Source organism: Oryzias melastigma, linkage group LG21 (assembly GCF_002922805.2).
Source record: "Oryzias melastigma strain HK-1 linkage group LG21, ASM292280v2, whole genome shotgun sequence".
NCBI lineage: Eukaryota > Metazoa > Chordata > Actinopteri > Beloniformes > Adrianichthyidae > Oryzias > Oryzias melastigma.
This window is the reverse complement of record NC_050532.1, coordinates 6,760,024-6,766,332: the sequence shown is the minus strand read 5'-3', so window position 1 is coordinate 6,766,332 and position 6,309 is coordinate 6,760,024. Positions and strand designations below refer to the sequence as shown.

The 6,309-nt window shown below is 38.4% G+C and overlaps 1 protein-coding gene across 1 annotated transcript in view; it reads right to left on the bottom strand.

The window, feature by feature from the left end:
- plekhm3 (pleckstrin homology domain containing, family M, member 3) overlaps positions 1-6,309 on the bottom strand; it is a 40,039-nt gene that overhangs the window by 21,605 nt on the left and 12,125 nt on the right. The window lies entirely within an intron of this gene.

Genomic DNA, 6,309 nt, shown 5'->3' with positions numbered 1-6,309 from the left:
AAAAAAAAACGAGTTTGGAAGAAAAGGATGGAGATGGTTCCAGAACCAACTTTGGAGCTGTAGGTGTATCATTGCTGACTATTGAGGAGCCAGTAATACTGGTTTAGCACTTTTGTGAATCAAAATTACTTGGAAAAAAAGACACTTTTGGTTCCTAATTAGGCTTCAATTACTAACATTTCAGTGCAATCAAGCAATGCGTCATATTAAAAAAACAGTCATCTATCAACAATAAAAAGTGTATGCTTTTACTTTGAAATATTGCTTTGAGATAGCAGACATGCAAAGTTCTGCTAGTGACTCAAAACGCAGTACAATCATGAGACCTAGATCAACGTGGGATAAATGCAGCAATGAGCTCATGTTGTTGTTTGGAATGGACGCCCTTTCAAAAGAAAACCACAGCCCACTGGTTGGGAGCCAGCAGGCTGAGATGCTGGTTAACAGTCGGGGAGTCACTGTGTCATTTCAAGGAAGCAGTTGACCAACAGACCATCTCGCGATCCAACTGTGGCCTCAAATTTGGTCGGCTTCTGTTGGAACCACAGGAACAAAGGCGCATATAGAAGAAGCCTGAAAAGCATCTAGAAACCGAAAAACAACTTGAAACTTTGACCTCAAATTCTATATTGTGAGCACAGAAACAGAAAACACCCCCGCCTACAAACACATGGGGCTCTGTAAATAATAACATATTAAGACCACAAGAGGCACAGGGATGATAAGAAGAGGACATCTACTTCACTGGTTTTCTATTTTTAATCATTAAGTCTATGTGTCTCAGGAGAAAGAAACTTGGATATTGAGTATTGCATTTTTAGACCAGAAAGCACACATAAAATCTTATATTTTTTATTTAAAATAAAATCAATCTTTACCTATAAATTCTGGTTGTGCTTACTGAGGTTTAATCAATGTTATGTGGTATATGGTGCTCAAAAATCTGTCAAAATTTTGTAGAACAAATTTGTTAAACTATGAAGCCACACTGCTTGATGGAGTGTTGGAGTATTATGGGTACTAGGTATACCACAATTCTGAACCAAACAGAAGGTTACGCCATTAAACCAAATCATGGGGAAAGTGAATCACTGCATCCCTAATGGGTACCATTATTAGGAGCCTGGTGAAGTGACACATACTGTGTTTCCATACAATGAACAAAAAATTGAGAGTACCGTTTTCCATTTTATATGTTACTATTGAACAATGTTGAGAGTTATTGCCAATAAAATTCGACACATCTGTCATGTTGAACTCTCTGCAAAGGCTAATTATTGCAGGTTAAGGGGTAAACATAAATTACAACACCGTTTGTCAGAAAATATATCAAAGTTTCCATCAATCTGTCAGACAAATCGCCTTCTTCTTGGTCCCTGTAGGCATTCTGGATAAAGTCATTAAACATGAACTTGCTTTTTTTTTTACTTCATGTGCCCTATCACCTGGTGATCTTATGTATGAACCTTTATACTTCGTTCATTGATATTACGCCTAATAATGATCAGAATAAAATGTAGTTATTATAAACGAACGCTTCAATGAATTAGTAAAATGTAAAGTATGATTTTAAGGACGTTTTAAACATTTTCTTAACTTCTATTTGTGCACAAAGAGATATTTTTTCCACACATGTTTATACTCAAATTTGGGAATTATCCCAAATAGACCACTGATCATTTTTGGTTTAATGATGAATGTTTAACGAAAAGGAGTTACAAGCCTACCAACATTCCCAAAGTAAACCTGTTTAAAGAAAGTTCTAAACATTCCGGGTGGATACTGTTAGCAAAGATTTTAAATGAGTAAACCTTACAAATCATTACAAAATTATTTAAAATGATGGTTATGATTCTTAAAAAGCTATTTTTTTCTGGTTAAACCAGAATTTTTCAAAAGTCCATATGTTGTGAAATAAGAAAGTAAGCACATCTTCTGAAATACGGACATTCCAAGTCTGATGAATTGTTGCAAATCAAAAGAGATGTATTTAAAGTATTTTCAAAAATTTTATGTAAGTTTGGAACAATTAAAAAATAGATTCTTTATTTTGTGGGAAAAAAAACCTGTCAGAAAGTTACCAGTACTACCTAAAAAAAAGTGATGTCTTTTTAGGAATTCATTACAAAAACATATTTCCCTTTAAGCACAAACATTTCTAATCTTTAGATTTGGTATTTTAACTCGTAGTATTAGATTAAGATGAAGACAAATTATCCGCAACCATCAGCACAGTAACAAGTGTGTATTTTTTTTTTTAAACTGGTCTCTGATCTTTTATGCATCTTTCTAGGATGAAGAGAAAGAGCGCCACAGGGAGAGATGAATGGGAATTCAAACATAGCTCAAAGGTCTACCGATTGTACGTCTACTCTCTGTAGTGGGAGAGGGTCACTTTGACCCGCTCCTGCTGAGAGAGAGAGACAGAGACACAGACTGAGAGAGAGGGAGTGATGACATCAGGGCAAAAAGAGGACTAGTGCTTTCATCTGCCCGCCACTGGTTCAAACCAGCGCACCGCGGACAGGACTCTGCTGCGCGCATGTGTGAATTCAAACTAAAACGACAACAGAAGCTTTGATGTCTCTCATTCATACCAACCAAACACTCAAATGAAAATGTGGACAAATGGAGAGTACCATCCGCAAGACTCTGCGAGAGACGGAAACTGTCCACCTTTTGATGTGAGCCCACCTCCTACTTGCCTGGTCCCCTCATATCTACCACACCCCCTTCAACCAAAAGGCCCCCTCCCATCCAACAGACTCACATGGTCTCTCAGGGGGCCTGAGAATGTGCTCCACACAACAATAGGGGCAACAATCCCGAGGACACACTCTGCACATTGTCCGTGTGTTAGTGTGTTTGTGGCAGGAGGTTACAGGCCAATAGGGGAGTCAGTCTTCAAACACACCATTTCCTTCAAAAGGAATCTCAAATGCAGCGTCTCCCAAATGTAATTTGTTGAATACATTTTGCATTTTGATGTTAAATGACCAATCGGCCGCCTTGTACACAGAGGGTGGGAGCAGCAAATGCATATGCAAAGAGTGGCATTGAAACAAGTTCAAAGAAATGACGTTTAAAACTAAAGATGCACACTGAGCGTCTGGATCTCTGGTCGCAATCATCAAGAGATCTTGTTGAGAGCAGGGTCTTCTTTAAAGAAATGAATTTCCTTTCAGGGTAATAAGAGAAAAAGTGGTTCTGATGACAAAGGCTTTTGAGGTTTTGCTAGACAATGCAAGTGTTTATTGTTGGCGGGAAGATCTTAGGATTCTTTCATTAGTGTTGGTTTTTCTTTGCTTTTACTATAATTGTTTCATTAAATGGATGAGGAAAAAGAGGGAGAAGGTACCAGACAAATATTATCAACGGCAGACAGCATAACTTCTCAATATCAAAAAGACCAGTAAAGAAATGCCTTATGATCATCTGAGAACATTCCACCATCTTTTACTCCCTAGTTAAATGCAAACCAGGAACAATCAAATGTTGCAGTTCCTCAGACAACCACTTGCGGCAGGTTAAAAAGGGTAACAATTCTCCAATAAGGTCTTTCATTGGAAGGTGGATGAACTTAACAGAGCTTCAAACTTTGCTGTGTACCACCCAATTACCGTTTTCAAGATGCTCCGGGGGTGGGTGTTCATTCCTCGACAGGTTTCCACTCTCAACATTCAGCATCCAATAGGTGATGTCACAGACTATCAGTCAAGTGTTTGTGTATTTTCATAGCAGGGACTTAAATTTGGCATGAAAATATAAATGTTTTGTAGTGATATGTGTTTGATTTTTACTCAAACAAGTGGAAATTTAATAACTTGTTCTTAAGCCAGAGGACCTATACACCAAGAACTCCATGGTTCCACTTCTGAATTTTAAAAATGAGCAGACTTATCTGACAGCTCATCTCCTCCTGAAAATGCTCTAAGCAACAAAACAATAACCCCAAGCACAACAGCAAAACTATGGTAAATGGCAAATACTTCAATAGCAGTCCACTACCTTCTTTTCACCAGTAGTGCTTGGAGATATGGAAAAATTGTACATCACCATACAAATTATTTCATATCACAATAACGATATATATCACGATATACCAGAACAAAGTACATTTTCACTTATACTCTTAAAAAATTGACAAGCATGTCATGACTTCCTTTTCTCTGACTTTATTTTATTAAAAAACATTTAACTGACTTGTCACAAATGAGAAACATTTTCTTAAAGTGCACAACAGTTTCAAGTTTCTTTGTAAGAAAACCCATTTTTGCACAAAAGTTCAGCAATAAAAATAAACAAATAAAAGGATAGAAGAGAAATGGCACGATAAACACTTTTCCATCGCCCACACGATATGCATCGTCACATCGCCCAGCACTAGTCACCAGGAGCGATGAGGGTTTGTGCGTCCAGGGACTATGCGACATATGGGCGGGCGGGGTGGGAAGAGAAACTGTGATCATCTGTTAAGAGGTCAATCACCTCTGCACCCGGGCTGGCCCACGAAAAATTATAAGGCGCAGAACCACACAACTTTAGGAAAATAATCAGAAATCACACTTGTCAGAACAGTTTTTCTTTCACTAATTCGAAGTTTCAGGAAATCCTTTGGAATTTTGAGAGTGGTGTTTTGAAGTGTGATTGAACACAATGCTATTGTGAATTGTAACACATCTCACATAAAGATGGAACAGCTGGCAACTATGATCAATTCACCAGACTTCTTTTTTTTTTGTATATATGTAGCTTTGGCAGAGTTTTTACATCTTAACACGTCACTGTTCAGAAGCTCCAAACCCAGCTCCTTCATCTTTTCCAAAAGATGGGAAATATCACAATATTTTCGTGTTTCCAAGGAGGCACAGCATCTCCTCATTGCTCCAAGTTTTTCCATGACTCGTAGGTTCCGGCTGAACTTCCAAAGCCAAACTCAGTAAGGAAAAATACAAAGAGTTGGGATGGTAAACTAAAGCAAAATGAACCAGTCGATTTGGAAATGGACCAAGACTCCCTCTTAAGATGGATCTTGGTCTGCTTGTTGTTCTAGACAATCTGGTCTGGACTAACATTTTAATTGAATCAGTTTACCCCTATAGAGCTAGCACATAAAAAATGAGAATAAAAAAAAAATGTATTAATAGTTCTACAGAAGGTTATCAACCTACAGATCTATGATCTATAGACTGGATTTAGTCTTTTGGAATAAAAATAAATGCATAAATTATTATATTCAAATGATTTAATAGATCTTCAGTCCTTGTTACGGACTACAAAAAAAACACTTGAATAAATGGGGGCACAGCTGGGTAACTGTGGACAAGGAGAGGGGAAGGCTTTCGGCTTAAATGAACCACTGAAAAGAAAAGAGAAAGAAAAGAGGGACAGAAATAGACTGAGTAAGCAAAGGTGTGCCCTCTATAGAAAATGGATGTATCCAGCTGTCCCGTCTATCCAGCTCTGCCCTGAAACCCCTCCAGCAAACAGCTACACTCACAGCTGACCGCTGCAGCATCCACAGGCTGCTTTCATTGGCCCTCATTCATCCATTTTTTTCCTCTTCGCCGGTGCTTAAAGCCCACCAATTATCATCAGTTGCCCCCAGACGGCCTCCATCGTTGTTCCCGTTTCAGCTGCCCTTTCAAACAGCCCTGCATTAATAAGCCAGTTGTTACAAATAAAAAAGCGAGGTGAACGGTGATTATTCAAAGCCTCTCCAAGAGAGGGAGAATGAGAGGAAGCCCATGTTTAACACCCGAGGAGAGTAAAAGCACCGCCTGCTATTTACAGGGCTGTATACAACGGCAATATTCATAAAGCTACAGGCTGAAAGGTTCCTGAACACGCATGGTCACACAGGTCAAAATCATTTCCAACAGTAGTAAAATAGCTATTCTAGAGCATCTGTGATACAGTTATTTATCAGTAATTAATTCAAAATTGGTAATCTGGAGAAAATCCAAAACATACAATAAATACAAGAACTAAAACAGCTGCCATTCCCGCTTACAAATTAAACATTTGTATATAAATCATATTTTTGGAGCTTCAAGTTTTTGCCACTTTGTAAGGTTTTTTTCATCTTCTTCTTATTCTTTCCAGTGTTCCCTTCAGGTGTTGCCACAGCAAATCAGCTTCCTCCATCTAACCCTGTCATCCTCTACTGTAACACCAGCTACCGTCATGTCTTCGTTCACAGCATAAATAATGTTACTTCATCTATAGAATAGTACGAGTTTTTAAACATTTCATAGGTTATTCTAGGGCTGCACGGTGGCGCAGTGGTTAGCGCTCTTGCCTCACAGC